We start from the raw sequence: 16,033 nt of genomic DNA, 5'->3' as shown, positions 1-16,033 counted from the left end.
GGAGGGCACTTTTTGGAGGGCACTTTTCTGCGCTCCAAAGGTGCGCACTTTTGGAGGGCACTTTTGTGCACTCCAAAGGTGCGCACTTTTGGAGGGCACTTTTCCTGTGCTCCAAAGGTGCACACCTAGGTGAGCACCTTCGACCACACCTTGTAGCACACCAAACTCTGACTTTCGACTTCATCCGCAATGCAGGGTCTTTGAGGTTGGCGCAATGCGCACAACCAGGGGAGTCGACCCATCAAACCCAACACCTCCCCTATATAAGCTATTTGTCTGATTCTCATACATGCGTAGCCTGCAGGAGCAATTAGGACATCGACCCCAACTTTCGGCTTCTAAACGAAAACAAGGTCTTTGAGGTTGGTGTAATGCGAACAACTAGGGGAGTCAACCCATCAAACCCAACACCTCCCCTATATAAGCTATTTGTCTGATTCTCATACATGTGTAGTCTACAGGAGCAATTAGGACATCGACCCCAACTTTTGACTTCTTAACGAAAACAAGGTCTTTGAGGTTGACGTAATGCGCACAACCAGGGGAGTCGACCCATCAAACCCAACACCTCCCCTATATAAGCTATTTGTCCGATTCTCATACATGTGTAGCCTGCAGGAGCCATTAGGACATTGACCCCAACTTTTGACTTCTTAACGAAAACAAGGTCTTTGAGGTTGGCGTAATGCGCACAACCAAGGGAGTTGACCCATCAAACCCAACACCTCCCCTATATAAGCTATTTGTCTGATTCTCATACATGTGTAGCCTGCAACAACGATTAGGACATCCACCCCAACTTCTGAATTCGTCTGCGTTGACCGCACCAAAGGTGCACGCCTTGGTGCTCACCAAAATCCGACTTCCGACTTCTTCTGCTATGCGGGGTCTTTGAGGTTGGCGCAGTGCGCACAACCAGGGGAGTCAACCCACCGAATGCAACACCTCCCCTATATAAGCTATTTGTCTGATTCTCATACATGCGTAGACTGCAGCAATGATTAGGACATCCACCCCAACTTTTGACTTCTTAAACAAGACAGGGTCTTTGAAGTTGGTGCAGTGCACACAACCAGGGGAGTCGACCCATCAAACGCAACACCTCCCCTATATAAAGCTATTTGTCCGATTCTCATACGTGTAGTCTGCAGCAGCGATTAGGACATCGACCCCAACTTCCGAATTCGTTTGCATTGACCGCACCAAAGGTGCACGCCTTGGTGTGCACCCTGGAGTGCACTTTGGTGCTCACCTCGGTGCACACTTTGGTGTGCACCTCGGTGTGCACCAAAGGTGCGCACCTTGGAGCGCACCAAAGGTGTACACTTTGGAGCGCACCACATAGGGTCTTTGAGAGGTTGGCGCAGTGCGCACACCAAGGTGGGTGTTGAGGTGCGTGCCGAGGTGGGTGGGTGCTAGGGTGCGCTCCATGGTGGGTGCCAGGGTGGGTGCGTGCTAGGGTGGATTCCAAAGAGGGTCATAGGGTGGGTGCCAAGGTGGGTTGGTGATATAGTGGGTTCAAAGGTGGGTACTAGGGTGGGTTCCAAGGTGGGTCACAAGTTGGGTGCCAGGATGCGTGGGTGTTAGGTTGGGTGCCAAGGTGGGCTCCTGCGTGGGTGGGTGCTAGGGTGGGTTTCAAGGTGGACGCGAGGGCGGGTGCCAAGGTGGGTAACAAGTTGGGTGTTAGGATGGGTGAGTGCTAGAGTGGGTGCCAAGGTGGGTGGGTGCTAAGGTGGATGCCAAGGTGGTTCACAGGGTGGGTGGGTTCTAGGGTGAGTTCCAAGGTGGGTCACAGGTTCAGTGCTAGGGTGGGTGTCAAGGCGGGTGTCGAGGTGCCTGGGTGCTAGGGTGTGGATGCCAATGTGGGTCATAGGGTGGGTACTAGGGTGGGCTGCAATGTGGGTGCCAAGGTGGGTAACATGCTCGGTGGGTTCTAAATTGGGTGCCAGGGTGGGTGTGCACCCACCTTGCCCGAGGTGGGTGCCAAGGTGCCAGTGTGGGTGGGTGCTAAGGTGGATGCCAAGGTGGGTGAGAAGGTGGGTGATAGGTTGAGTGGTAGGATGGGTGGGTGCCAAGATGGGTCACAGGGTGGGTGCAAGGGTGGGTAGGTGCTAGGGTTGGTGTCAGGGTGGGTGGGTGCTAGGTTGGGTTCCAAGGTGGGTGCGAGGGTGAGTGTCAAGGTGGGTCACAGGTTAGGTGCTAGGATGGGTGAGTGCTAGGGTGCAAAGGTGCCAGGGTGGGTGCTAGGATGGGTCGATGCTAGGGTGAGTGGCAAGGTGGGTCCACAAGTGTCAAGGTGGGTGCCGAGGTGGGTGCCAAGTCGGCGACTGCTATGGTGGATGCCAAGGTGGGTCACGGGGTGGGTGCCAAGTTGCTAGGTTGGGTTCCAAGGTGGGTGCCAACGTGGGTGCTAGGGTGCGTGGGTTAAAGGGTGTGTCACAACGTGGGTGCCAGGATGGGTGCGCACCCACACTGGCCAAGACGGGTGCGGGTGCAAGGTTGGGTTCCAAGCCCGGTCACAGGCTGGGTGCTAGGATGGGTGGGTGCCAAGGTGGGCACCAGGGTGGGTGCACCCACCCTGGCCAAGGTGGGTCACGGGGTGGGTCCTAGGGTGGGTAACGGGGTGGGTACTAAGGTGCGTGCCAAGGTGGGTCATAGGGTGGGTGCCAAGGTGGGCACCAGGGTGGGTGTGCACCAACCCTAGCCAGGGTAGGTCACGGGGTGGTTGTCGGGGTGGGCGTCAAGGAGCCAAGGTGGGTGGCAAGTAGCCAAGTTGCGTGCCAAGGTGGGTGTCGGGGTGGGTGCCAAGGATCCAAGGTGGGTGCCAAGGAACCAAGGTGGGTGTCTGGGTGGGTGCCGAGGTGGGAGCCAGGGTGGGTCCCAAGGTGAGTGCAAAGGTGGGTGCCAGGGTCAAGGTGAGTGCCAATGTGGGTTCCAAGGTGCCAGGGTCAGGGTGAGTGCCAATGTGGGTTCAAAGGTGCTAAGTTGGGTGCGAGGTTGGGTGCGAGGGTGGGTGGGTGCCAAGGTGTGCTAGGTGGAAGCCCGGGTGGGTCGGCATCCCATGGGTGTCGAGTTGGGTGCCTGATGGGTGCTTCTTGTCAAGTTTTAGTCGTCGGGACTCATTTCGAGCCTTAGAGGTCGTTTCTTGTCCGGTTGCCCTGTCTTCGACCTGGGAACCCAATTTTGGTCCTCGGGTCCCATTTTTTTTTGTCTCGCATCCCACTTTTGGCCTGTGGCCTTTTCGGGGTCGATTCTCGTTTTGGGCATCAGAGCATGTTTCTTCTCCTAAAACCCAATATTTGTTTATTAAGTCTCGGAACACATTTTTGTTCTCGTGGACCCATCATGGGTCTTGGAACGCATTTGTGGTCCTTGGGTCCCATTTTGCATCCCGAAACTTGTGTTTTGGTGCTTGATCCCTATTTTGGGTGCCCACCTTGCACCAAGTGCGCACCCGGGGCAAACCGAGCGCCTTGGTGCACCGGGGCAAGATCGAGCGTGCACCCGAGGCGCCCCGAACATGCACCAAGGTGCACTCGGCCCACATGTGAGCGCAGGTCGTTGCGCCCGAGGTGGTGTGTGGGCACCGCGTTGCAGACGGGACACTGCACGCACACGACGCCCCCTCCAGGTGCACGCACGTAGGCCGGGCCGGGTGCACACCCGACGCCCTAGCAAGGTGCGCGCACCCGGGCAGGGCTCACACTTGGCGAACGGGGCGCACTTCGCGAGGGAGGGTGTGCACCTCGACGGGGGTGGGTGGCCGGGGTGGATTCGCACGTGGGTCGCGGTTTGCTAAGTACACACTGCGACAAGCTCATAACGGGTGCGATCATACCAGCGTTAGTGCACCGGATCCCATCAGAACTCCGCAGTTAAGCGCGCTTGGGCCGGAGTAGTACTGGGATGGGTGACCTCCCGGGAAGTCCCGGTGTTGCACCCTTTTTTAGTTTTTCGCCGGGCGTCGCAATGCTATTTGAATAAACCTTTTGCCCGTTTGCGTTCTCGTCGGGGCCGGGCCGGGCCGGGGTGCGCTGCCCGCACTACCGCGCGCGCGGGGGCGACACCGAGCGCGCACCCGAGGCGCCCCGAGCACACAGGCCACGGTGCAACCCGGGCGTTGTGCGCGCACCCCGGTGCGCCCGAGGTGCTGCGCGCGCACCCAGGTGAAATCGGTGTGCACCTCGGCCAGTGCGCGCTCGGTCGAGTCGCGCACGTTGGCCAAGGTGCACGGTGATGTTTCTTACTCTAAGGTTCCGCACCAGACGCCCGGGACAGGTGAGCGAAGCTGGGCGGGGCCGGGTGCGCGGCCGGGGCAGGTGCACGCAGCTGGAGAGAGCTTTGGAGCACACTTCGGAGCGCACCAATGATGCGCTCCATTCAAAAGTTTCCTGAAAAGGCAAAAAAAGTTGAGATTATAGAATTTCCCACTTGAGAGATTGTAAAAAAAAAAAATTTAAAATGAAGGAAACGCGGGTGCCAAGGTGTGCGCAGCCCAGCCAAGGTGTGCGCACCAAGGCGCCCACCCTGGCGAAGGTGCACGCAAGGTGCGCACCCGAGGCAAACCGGACAATTAACCCAACTTTCGACTTCGCGCGCACCTTGGAGCGCACTTCGGAGCGCTCCTTGGTGCGCACCAATCTTGGGCACCTCGGAGTGCACCATGGCGCCCACCAAGGTGCGCACCCGGGGCAAACCGAGCTCCGACTTCGTGCGCACCTTGGAGCGCACGAAAGGTGCGCACCATGGCGCCCACCAAGGTGCGCAGCCCAGCCAAGGCGTGCGCATCAAGGTGCGCACCCTGGCGAAGGTGCGCACCCGGGGCAAACCGAGCTCCGACTTCGTGCGCACCTTGGAGCGCACAAAAGGTGCGCAACCCAGCCAAGGTGTGCGCACCCCGGTCAAACCGAGCTCCGAATCGTGCGCACCAGAGGTGCACGCCATCGTGCGCACCTTGGAGCACACTTCGGAGCCCTCCTTGGTGCGCGCCGATGTTGCGCACCTCGGAGCGCACCCGGGGAAAACAATGCAATTAACCCGACTTTCGACTTCGTGGGCACCTCGGAGCGCTCTCGGGTTCGCACCTCGGAGCACACCGAGGTGCGCACCTTTGATGCGCTGCCTTCACCAATTTCCAGAAAAGGCAAGAAAACATTGAGAAGGTGTGCGCACCGAGGTGCCCACCCTGGCGAAGGTGCACGCGAGGTGCGCACCCGGGGCAAACCGGGCTCCGACTTCGTGCACGCCGCACCTTGGAGCACACTTCGGAGCGCTCCTTGGTGCGCACCAGGGCGCGCAACCCAGCCGAGGTGCCCACCCCGGCGAAGGTGCACGCGAGGTGCGCACCCGGGGCAAACCGGGCTCCGACTTCGTGCACGCCATGGTGCCCACCGCGGCGAAGGTGCACGCGAGGTGCGCACCCGGGGCAAACCGGGCTCCGACTTCGTGCACGCCGCACCTTGGAGCACACTTCGGAGCGCTCCTTGGTGCGCACCATGGTGCCCACCAGGGCGCGCAACCCCGCCGAAGGTGCACGCGAGGTGCGCACCCGGGGCAAACCGGGCTCCGACTTCGTGCACGCCGCACCTTGGAGCACACTTCGGAGCGCTCCTTGGTGCGCACCATGGTGCCCACCAGGGCGCGCAACCCCGCCGAAGGTGCACGCGAGGTGCGCACCCGGGGCAAACCGGGCTCCGACTTCGTGCACGCCATGGTGCGCACCGCGGCGAAGGTGCGCACCCGGGGCAAACCGGGCTCCGACTTCGTGCACGCCGCACCTTGGAGCACACTTCGGAGCGCTCCTTGGTGCGCACCAGGGCGCGCAACCCAGCCGAGGTGCCCACCCCGGCGAAGGTGCACGCGAGGTGCGTACCCGGGGCAAACCGGGCTCCGACTTCGTGCACGCCGCACCTTGGAGCACACTTCGGAGCGCTCCTTGGTGTGCACCATGGTGCCCACCAGGCCGCGCAACCCAGCCAAGGTGTGCGCACCAAGGTGCACGCGAGGTGCGCACCCGGGGCAAACCGGGGTCCGACTTCGTGCACGCCGCACCTTGGAGCACACATCGGGGCGCTCCCGGGTTCGCACCGGCGTTGCGCACCGTGGTGGGCACCTCGGAGCACACCAAGGTGGGCAGCGAGGTGCGCACCTTTGATGCGATGCCTTCACTAATTTCCATAAAAGGCAAAAAAAAAACGAGATTTTAAAATTTCCGTTTTGAAAGATAGTGAGAAAAAGGGAATGCTGGTGCCATCTTGAGCCCGCCCTGGTGCGCAGCCCAGCCAAGGTGTGCGCACCAAGGTGCCCACCCTGGCGAAGGTGCGCGCCCGGGCAATTAACCCAACTTCCAACTTCGCGCGCGCCAGGGTGGGAGCGCACCCAACAACCGGGCCTGGGAAGAGCCAATGCGAGAAACCCCACCAAACGCTCTGACAAAAAAAGAGGGGGCGCTCCAGTAACCCCGCTTCGGAGCGCACCCTGGGCAAACCCAGCCAAGGTGCCCACCCCGGCCAAGGTGCAGGCGAGGTGCGCACCCGGGGCAAACCGGGCTCCGACAACGTGCACGCCGCACCTTGGAGCACACTTCGTAGCGCTCCCGGGTGCGCACCTCAGAGCACACCAAGGTGGGCAGCGAGGTGCGCACCTTTGATGCGCTGCCTTCACTAATTTCCAGAAAAGGCAAAAAAAAAAGGAGATTTTAAAATTTCCGTTTTGAAAGATAGTGAAAAAAACGGAACGCGCGTGCCATCTTGAGCCCGCCCTGGTGCGCAGCCCAGGTAAGGTGCCCACCCTGGCAAAGGTGCGCACCCGGGCAATTAACCCTACTTCCGACTTCGTGCGCGCCAGGGTGGCAACCGGGCCTCGGAAGAGCCAATGCGAGAAACCCCACCAAACGCTCCGACAAAAAAAGAGGCGGCGCTCCAATAACCCCGCTTCGGAGCGCAGCCGGGGCAAACCCAGCCAAGGTGCCCACCCCGACGAAGGTGCACGCGAGGTGCGCACCCGGGGCAAACCGGGCTCCGACAACGTGCACGCAGCACCTTGGAGCACACTTCGAAGCACTCCCGGGTGCCCACCGGCGTTGCGCACCGTGGTGGGCAGCGAGGTGCGCACCTTTGATGCGCTGCCTTCACTAATTTCCAGAAAAAGGCAAACAAAAATGAGATTTTAAAATTTCCGTTTTGAAAGATAGTGAAAAAAAAGGAACGCGGGTGCCATCTTGAGCCCGCCCTGGTGCGCAGCCCAGGCAAGGCATGCGCACCAAGGTGCCCACCCGAGGTGCACACGCGGGGCAAACCGGGCTCCGACTTCGTGCAGGCCGCACCTTGGAGCACACTTCGGAGCGCTCCTTGGTGCGCACCATGGTGCCCACCAGGGCGCGCAACCCAGCCAAGGTCTGCACACCAAGGTGCCCACCCCGGCGAAGGTGCACGCGAGGTGCGCACCCGGGGCAAACCGGGCTCCGACTTCGTGCACGCCATGGTGCCCACCGCGGCGAAGGTGCACGCGAGGTGCGCACCCGGGGCAAACCGGGCTCCGACTTCGTGCACGCCGCACCTTGGAGCACACTTCGGAGCGCTCCTTGGTGCGCACCATGGTGCCCACCAGGGCGCGCAACCCAGCCAAGGTGTGCGCACCAAGGTGCACGCGAGGTGCGCACCCGGGGCAAACCGGGGTCCGACTTCGTGCACGCCACACCTTGGAGCACACATCGGAGCGCTCCCAGGTTCGCACCAGCGTTGCGCACCTTTGATGCGCTGCCTTCACTAATTTCCAGAAAAGGCAAAAAAAAACGAGATTTTAAAATTTCCGTTCTGAAAGATAGTGAAAAAAACGGAACGCGGGTGCCATCTTGAGCCCTTCCTGGTGCGCAGCCCAGGCAAGTTGTGCGCACCAAGGTGCCCACCCTGGCGGAGGTGCGCGCCCGGGGCAAACCGGGCTCCGACTTCGTGCACTGCATGGTGCCCACCAAGGCGCGCAACCCAGCCAAGGTGCCCACCGCAGCGAAGGTGCACGCGAGGTGCACACCCGGGGCAAACCGGGCTCCGACTTCGTGCACGCCGCACCTTGGAGCACACTTCAGAGCGCTCCTTGGTGCGCACCAGGGCGCGCAACCCAGCCGAGGTGCCCACCCCGGCGAAGGTGCACGCGAGGTGCGCACCCGGGGCAAACCGGGCTCCGACTTCGTGCACGCCATGGTGCCCACCGCGGCGAAGGTGCGCACCCGGGGCAAACCGGGCTCCGACTTCGTGCACGCCGCACCTTGGAGCACACTTCGGAGCGCTCCTTGGTGCGCACCATGGTGCCCACCAGGCCGCGCAACCCAGCCAAGGTGTGCGCACCAAGGTGCACGCGAGGTGCGCACCCGGGGCAAACCGGGGTCCGACTTCGTGCACGCCGCACCTTGGAGCACACATCGGGGCGCTCCCGGGTTCGCACCGGCGTTGCGCACCGTGGTGGGCACCTCGGAGCACACCAAGGTGGGCAGCGAGGTGCGCACCTTTGATGCGATGCCTTCACTAATTTCCATAAAAGGCAAAAAAAAAATGAGATTTTAAAATTTCCGTTTTGAAAGATAGTGAGAAAAAGGGAATGCTGGTGCCATCTTGAGCCCGCCCTGGTGCGCAGCCCAGCCAAGGTTTGCGCACCAAGGTGCCCACCCTGGCGAAGGTGCGCGCCCGGGCAATTAACCCAACTTCCAACTTCGCGCGCGCCAGGGTGGGAGCGCACCCAACAACCGGGCCTGGGAAGAGCCAATGCGAGAAACCCCACCAAACTCTCTGACAAAAAAAGAGGGGGCGCTCCAGTAACCCCGCTTCGGAGCGCACCCTGGGCAAACCCAGCCAAGGTGCCCACCCCGGCCAAGGTGCAGGCGAGGTGCGCACCCGGGGCAAACCGGGCTCCGACAACGTGCACGCCGCACCTTGGAGCACACTTCGTAGCGCTCCCGGGTGCGCACCTCAGAGCACACCAAGGTGGGCAGCGAGGTGCGCACCTTTGATGCGCTGCCTTCACTAATTTCCAGAAAAGGCAAAAAAAAAAGGAGATTTTAAAATTTCCGTTTTGAAAGATAGTGAAAAAAACGGAACGCGCGTGCCATCTTGAGCCCGCCCTGGTGCGCAGCCCAGGTAAGGTGCCACCCTGGCAAAGGTGCGCACCCGGGCAATTAACCCTACTTCCGACTTCGTGCGCGCCAGGGTGGCAACCGGGCCTCGGAAGAGCCAATGCGAGAAACCCCACCAAACGCTCCGACAAAAAAAGAGGCGGCGCTCCAATAACCCCGCTTCGGAGCGCAGCCGGGGCAAACCAAGCCAAGGTGCCCACCCCGACGAAGGTGCACGCGAGGTGCGCACCCGGGGCAAACCGGGCTCCGACAACGTGCACGCAGCACCTTGGAGCACACTTCGAAGCACTCCCGGGTGCCCACCGGCGTTGCGCACCGTGGTGGGCAGCGAGGTGCGCACCTTTGATGCGCTGCCTTCACTAATTTCCAGAAAAAGGCAAAAAAAAATGAGATTTTAAAATTTCCGTTTTGAAAGATAGTGAAAAAAAAGGAACGCGGGTGCCATCTTGAGCCCGCCCTGGTGCGCAGCCCAGGCAAGGCATGCGCACCAAGGTGCCCACCCGAGGTGCACACCCGGGGCAAACCGGGCTCCGACTTCGTGCAGGCCGCACCTTGGAGCACACTTCGGAGCGCTCCTTGGTGCGCACCATGGTGCCCACCAGGGCGCACCCGGGGCAAACCGGGCTCCGACTTCGTGCACGCCGCACCTTGGAGCACACATCGGAGCGCTCCCAGGTTCGCACCAGCGTTGCGCACCTTTGATGCGCTGCCTTCACTAATTTCCAGAAAAGGCAAAAAAAAACGATATTTTAAAATTTCCGTTCTGAAAGATAGTGAAAAAAACGGAACGCGGGTGCCATCTTGAGCCCTTCCTGATGCGCAGCCCAGGCAAGTTGTGCGCACCAAGGTGCCCACCCTGGCGGAGGTGCGCGCCCGGGGCAAACCAGGCTCCGACTTCGTGCACTGCATGGTGCCCACCAAGGCGCGCAACCCAGCCAAGGTGCCCACCGCAGCGAAGGTGCACGCGAGGTGCGCACCCGAGGTGCACACCCGGGGCAAACCGGGCTCCGACTTCGTGCACGCCGCACCTTGGAGCACACTTCAGAGCGCTCCTTGGTACGCACCAGGGCGCGCAACCCAGCCAAGGTGCTCACCCCGGCGAAGGTGCACGCGAGGTGCGCACCCGGGGCAAACCGGGCTCGGACTTCGTGCACGCCGCACCTTGGAGCACACATCGGAGCGCTCCCGGGTTCGCACCAGCATTGCGCACCTTTGATGCGCTGCCTTCACTAATTTCCAGAAAAGGCAAAAAAAAGAAAAAAATGAGATTTTAAAATTTCCGTTTTGAAAGATAGTGAAAAAAACGGAACGCGGGTGCCATCTTGAGCCCGCCCTGGTGTGCAGCCCAGGCAAGTTGTGCGCACCAAGGCACCCACCCTGGCCAAGGTGGGTCACGGGGTGGGTCCTAGGGTGGGTAACGGGGTGGGTACTAAGGTGCGTGCCAAGGTGGGTCATAGGGTGGGTGCCAAGGTGGGCACCAGGGTGGGTGTGCACCAACCCTAGCCAGGGTAGGTCACGGGGTGGTTGTCGGGGTGGGCGTCAAGGAGCCAAGGTGGGTGGCAAGTAGCCAAGTTGCGTGCCAAGGTGGGTGTCGGGGTGGGTGCCAAGGATCCAAGGTGGGTGCCAAGGAACCAAGGTGGGTGTCTGGGTGGGTGCCGAGGTGGGAGCCAGGGTGGGTCCCAAGGTGAGTGCAAAGGTGGGTGCCAGGGTCAAGGTGAGTGCCAATGTGGGTTCCAAGGTGCCAGGGTCAGGGTGAGTGCCAATGTGGGTTCAAAGGTGCTAAGTTGGGTGCGAGGTTGGGTGCGAGGGTGGGTGGGTGCCAAGGTGTGCTAGGTGGAAGCCCGGGTGGGTCGGCATCCCATGGGTGTCGAGTTGGGTGCCTGATGGGTGCTTCTTGTCAAGTTTTAGTCGTCGGGACTCATTTCGAGCCTTAGAGGTCGTTTCTTGTCCGGTTGCCCTGTCTTCGACCTGGGAACCCAATTTTGGTCCTCGGGTCCCATTTTTTTTTGTCTCGCATCCCACTTTTGGCCTGTGGCCTTTTCGGGGTCGATTCTCGTTTTGGGCATCAGAGCATGTTTCTTCTCCTAAAACCCAATATTTGTTTATTAAGTCTCGGAACACATTTTTGTTCTCGTGGACCCATCATGGGTCTTGGAACGCATTTGTGGTCCTTGGGTCCCATTTTGCATCCCGAAACTTGTGTTTTGGTGCTTGATCCCTATTTTGGGTGCCCACCTTGCACCAAGTGCGCACCCGGGGCAAACCGAGCGCCTTGGTGCACCGGGGCAAGATCGAGCGTGCACCCGAGGCGCCCCGAACATGCACCAAGGTGCACTCGGCCCACATGTGAGCGCAGGTCGTTGCGCCCGAGGTGGTGTGTGGGCACCGCGTTGCAGACGGGACACTGCACGCACACGACGCCCCCTCCAGGTGCACGCACGTAGGCCGGGCCGGGTGCACACCCGACGCCCTAGCAAGGTGCGCGCACCCGGGCAGGGCTCACACTTGGCGAACGGGGCGCACTTCGCGAGGGAGGGTGTGCACCTCGACGGGGGTGGGTGGCCGGGGTGGATTCGCACGTGGGTCGCGGTTTGCTAAGTACACACTGCGACAAGCTCATAACGGGTGCGATCATACCAGCGTTAGTGCACCGGATCCCATCAGAACTCCGCAGTTAAGCGCGCTTGGGCCGGAGTAGTACTGGGATGGGTGACCTCCCGGGAAGTCCCGGTGTTGCACCCTTTTTTAGTTTTTCGCCGGGCGTCGCAATGCTATTTGAATAAACCTTTTGCCCGTTTGCGTTCTCGTCGGGGCCGGGCCGGGCCGGGGTGCGCTGCCCGCACTACCGCGCGCGCGGGGGCGACACCGAGCGCGCACCCGAGGCGCCCCGAGCACACAGGCCACGGTGCAACCCGGGCGTTGTGCGCGCACCCCGGTGCGCCCGAGGTGCTGCGCGCGCACCCAGGTGAAATCGGTGTGCACCTCGGCCAGTGCGCGCTCGGTCGAGTCGCGCACGTTGGCCAAGGTGCACGGTGATGTTTCTTACTCTAAGGTTCCGCACCAGACGCCCGGGACAGGTGAGCGAAGCTGGGCGGGGCCGGGTGCGCGGCCGGGGCAGGTGCACGCAGCTGGAGAGAGCTTTGGAGCACACTTCGGAGCGCACCAATGATGCGCTCCATTCAAAAGTTTCCTGAAAAGGCAAAAAAAGTTGAGATTATAGAATTTCCCACTTGAGAGATTGTAAAAAAAAAAAATTTAAAATGAAGGAAACGCGGGTGCCAAGGTGTGCGCAGCCCAGCCAAGGTGTGCGCACCAAGGCGCCCACCCTGGCGAAGGTGCACGCAAGGTGCGCACCCGAGGCAAACCGGACAATTAACCCAACTTTCGACTTCGCGCGCACCTTGGAGCGCACTTCGGAGCGCTCCTTGGTGCGCACCAATCTTGGGCACCTCGGAGTGCACCATGGCGCCCACCAAGGTGCGCACCCGGGGCAAACCGAGCTCCGACTTCGTGCGCACCTTGGAGCGCACGAAAGGTGCGCACCATGGCGCCCACCAAGGTGCGCAGCCCAGCCAAGGCGTGCGCATCAAGGTGCGCACCCTGGCGAAGGTGCGCACCCGGGGCAAACCGAGCTCCGACTTCGTGCGCACCTTGGAGCGCACAAAAGGTGCGCAACCCAGCCAAGGTGTGCGCACCCCGGTCAAACCGAGCTCCGAATCGTGCGCACCAGAGGTGCACGCCATCGTGCGCACCTTGGAGCACACTTCGGAGCCCTCCTTGGTGCGCGCCGATGTTGCGCACCTCGGAGCGCACCCGGGGAAAACAATGCAATTAACCCGACTTTCGACTTCGTGGGCACCTCGGAGCGCTCTCGGGTTCGCACCTCGGAGCACACCGAGGTGCGCACCTTTGATGCGCTGCCTTCACCAATTTCCAGAAAAGGCAAGAAAACATTGAGAAGGTGTGCGCACCGAGGTGCCCACCCTGGCGAAGGTGCACGCGAGGTGCGCACCCGGGGCAAACCGGGCTCCGACTTCGTGCACGCCGCACCTTGGAGCACACTTCGGAGCGCTCCTTGGTGCGCACCAGGGCGCGCAACCCAGCCGAGGTGCCCACCCCGGCGAAGGTGCACGCGAGGTGCGCACCCGGGGCAAACCGGGCTCCGACTTCGTGCACGCCGCACCTTGGAGCACACTTCGGAGCGCTCCTTGGTGCGCACCATGGTGCCCACCAGGGCGCGCAACCCCGCCGAAGGTGCACGCGAGGTGCGCACCCGGGGCAAACCGGGCTCCGACTTCGTGCACGCCGCACCTTGGAGCACACTTCGGAGCGCTCCTTGGTGCGCACCATGGTGCCCACCAGGGCGCGCAACCCCGCCGAAGGTGCACGCGAGGTGCGCACCCGGGGCAAACCGGGCTCCGACTTCGTGCACGCCATGGTGCGCACCGCGGCGAAGGTGCGCACCCGGGGCAAACCGGGCTCCGACTTCGTGCACGCCGCACCTTGGAGCACACTTCGGAGCGCTCCTTGGTGCGCACCAGGGCGCGCAACCCAGCCGAGGTGCCCACCCCGGCGAAGGTGCACGCGAGGTGTGTACCCGGGGCAAACCGGGCTCCGACTTCGTGCACGCCGCACCTTGGAGCACACTTCGGAGCGCTCCTTGGTGCGCACCATGGTGCCCACCAGGCCGCGCAACCCAGCCAAGGTGTGCGCACCAAGGTGCACGCGAGGTGCGCACCCGGGGCAAACCGGGGTCCGACTTCGTGCACGCCGCACCTTGGAGCACACATCGGGGCGCTCCCGGGTTCGCACCGGCGTTGCGCACCGTGGTGGGCACCTCGGAGCACACCAAGGTGGGCAGCGAGGTGCGCACCTTTTATGCGATGCCTTCACTAATTTCCATAAAAGGCAAAAAAAAAACGAGATTTTAAAATTTCCGTTTTGAAAGATAGTGAGAAAAAGGGAATGCTGGTGCCATCTTGAGCCCGCCCTGGTGCGCAGCCCAGCCAAGGTGTGCGCACCAAGGTGCCCACCCTGGCGAAGGTGCGCGCCCGGGCAATTAACCCAACTTCCAACTTCGCGCGCGCCAGGGTGGGAGCGCACCCAACAACCGGGCCTGGGAAGAGCCAATGCGAGAAACCCCACCAAACGCTCTGACAAAAAAAGAGGGGGCGCTCCAGTAACCCCGCTTCGGAGCGCACCCTGGGCAAACCCAGCCAAGGTGCCCACCCCGGCCAAGGTGCAGGCGAGGTGCGCACCCGGGGCAAACCGGGCTCCGACAACGTGCACGCCGCACCTTGGAGCACACTTCGTAGCGCTCCCGGGTGCGCACCTCAGAGCACACCAAGGTGGGCAGCGAGGTGCGCACCTTTGATGCGCTGCCTTCACTAATTTCCAGAAAAGGCAAAAAAAAAAGGAGATTTTAAAATTTCCGTTTTGAAAGATAGTGAAAAAAACGGAACGCGCGTGCCATCTTGAGCCCGCCCTGGTGCGCAGCCCAGGTAAGGTGCCCACCCTGGCAAAGGTGCGCACCCGGGCAATTAACCCTACTTCCGACTTCGTGCGCGCCAGGGTGGCAACCGGGCCTCGGAAGAGCCAATGCGAGAAACCCCACCAAACGCTCCGACAAAAAAAGAGGCGGCGCTCCAATAACCCCGCTTCGGAGCGCAGCCGGGGCAAACCCAGCCAAGGTGCCCACCCCGACGAAGGTGCACGCGAGGTGCGCACCCGGGGCAAACCGGGCTCCGACAACGTGCACGCAGCACCTTGGAGCACACTTCGAAGCACTCCCGGGTGCCCACCGGCGTTGCGCACCGTGGTGGGCAGCGAGGTGCGCACCTTTGATGCGCTGCCTTCACTAATTTCCAGAAAAAGGCAAACAAAAATGAGATTTTAAAATTTCCGTTTTGAAAGATAGTGAAAAAAAAGGAACGCGGGTGCCATCTTGAGCCCGCCCTGGTGCGCAGCCCAGGCAAGGCATGCGCACCAAGGTGCCCACCCGAGGTGCACACGCGGGGCAAACCGGGCTCCGACTTCGTGCAGGCCGCACCTTGGAGCACACTTCGGAGCGCTCCTTGGTGCGCACCATGGTGCCCACCAGGGCGCGCAACCCAGCCAAGGTCTGCACACCAAGGTGCCCACCCCGGCGAAGGTGCACGCGAGGTGCGCACCCGGGGCAAACCGGGCTCCGACTTCGTGCACGCCATGGTGCCCACCGCGGCGAAGGTGCACGCGAGGTGCGCACCCGGGGCAAACCGGGCTCCGACTTCGTGCACGCCGCACCTTGGAGCACACTTCGGAGCGCTCCTTGGTGCGCACCATGGTGCCCACCAGGGCGCGCAACCCAGCCAAGGTGTGCGCACCAAGGTGCACGCGAGGTGCGCACCCGGGGCAAACCGGGGTCCGACTTCGTGCACGCCACACCTTGGAGCACACATCGGAGCGCTCCCAGGTTCGCACCAGCGTTGCGCACCTTTGATGCGCTGCCTTCACTAATTTCCAGAAAAGGCAAAAAAAAACGAGATTTTAAAATTTCCGTTCTGAAAGATAGTGAAAAAAACGGAACGCGGGTGCCATCTTGAGCCCTTCCTGGTGCGCAGCCCAGGCAAGTTGTGCGCACCAAGGTGCCCACCCTGGCGGAGGTGCGCGCCCGGGGCAATCCGGGCTCCGACTTCGTGCACTGCATGGTGCCCACCAAGGCGCGCAACCCAGCCAAGGTGCCCACCGCAGCGAAGGTGCACGCGAGGTGCGCACCCGAGGTGCACACCCGGGGCAAACCGGGCTCCGACTTCGTGCACGCCGCACCTTGGAGCACACTTCAGAGCGCTCCTTGGTGCGCACCAGGGCGCGCAACCCAACCAAGGTCTGCACACCAAGGTGCTCACCCCGGCGAAGGTGCACGCGAGGTGC

General features: G+C 61.8%; 2 non-coding genes across 2 annotated transcripts; both read left to right on the top strand.

Annotated features, from left to right (window-relative positions):
• Positions 1–3,824: 3,824 nt before the first annotated feature.
• On the top strand, positions 3,825–3,943 carry LOC131868791 (5S ribosomal RNA). Its single transcript, XR_009367223.1, has one exon. It is a non-coding gene; the product is annotated as a 5S ribosomal RNA (ribosomal RNA).
• Positions 3,944–11,747: 7,804 nt separating this feature from the next.
• On the top strand, positions 11,748–11,866 carry LOC131868829 (5S ribosomal RNA). Its single transcript, XR_009367261.1, has one exon. It is a non-coding gene; the product is annotated as a 5S ribosomal RNA (ribosomal RNA).
• The last annotated feature ends 4,167 nt before the right edge of the window (positions 11,867–16,033 follow it).

Source organism: Cryptomeria japonica, unplaced genomic scaffold (assembly GCF_030272615.1).
Source record: "Cryptomeria japonica unplaced genomic scaffold, Sugi_1.0 HiC_scaffold_220, whole genome shotgun sequence".
Lineage (NCBI taxonomy): Eukaryota > Viridiplantae > Streptophyta > Pinopsida > Cupressales > Cupressaceae > Cryptomeria > Cryptomeria japonica.
This window is presented reverse-complemented; position numbering and strand designations above follow the sequence as displayed.